Genomic DNA, 864 nt, shown 5'->3' on the forward strand with positions numbered 1-864 from the left:
CCTTCATTGCACGGTGGCAGTGGTGAGTGCCAGGTGACGTAAAATATATATATATATATATATTCACAAAGTCCCTACAAAAAGCGCTACAAAAAGCGCTGGTCGTTAAGCCTACTTTAGTATTAAAAAATACTATCGTCTCTACTTTAGAAAGTCTGTGGAAAATAGCATCGCCGAGCTCTTACCAATGCGGCCTGTGAAGCTTATATTAATAATTTTAATAGTATTAATATCGTCTTTACTTTGAAAAGTGTGTGGAAAATAACATCGCAGGGCTCTTACAAAATACTGGTATGTGAAGTCTACATTAATAATGATAAATATCTCTATTTGAGAAGTGTGCAGAGCTCTTAGAAAATAAAGTGGTTACTGTGCCCGATTTGCAGTACATACGACAGGTTTTGCGCAATAATCAAGTATCTGCGCAGCTCGTCTGGCTGTTTGCAATGAATCGATGCGTTTCGTGTTCGGCAGAAATGCTTAGCTTACGTCCAATCGCGAGGGCGAGAGACGGTCTGATCGTGCGACAGATCCAGTCAGTGTCGCAGGTCGGCAGGTATTGCCCAATCAGGGCGCGAGTTAATTGCGTCACGCTTTTTGGATATATTTGTAATTTTGGCATAGTTTAGTCGAGTCAGAAAGATAGGCGCGGTCGGTACGATGGAAAAAACTCTATTGGAAAGGCCGAGTGTAGCCATGCGAAAAGGCAGGAAAAAGCAGCAAGAAAGGAACCGGACGGACTTATTGACAGACGGACGGACAGACACGCTGCAAGGTTAGGGAGCGGGAAACTAGCGCTCTGGGCGCCCGCTCCGCCCCCGCTAGGGCATGGTTAGTTAAGTAGAGAGGGTTGCCCCCTCCGCT

The sequence above is a fragment of the Phytophthora infestans genome, genomic scaffold (genome assembly GCF_000142945.1).
Source record: "Phytophthora infestans T30-4 supercont1.43 genomic scaffold, whole genome shotgun sequence".
Taxonomy (NCBI): Eukaryota; Oomycota; class Peronosporomycetes; order Peronosporales; family Peronosporaceae; genus Phytophthora; species Phytophthora infestans.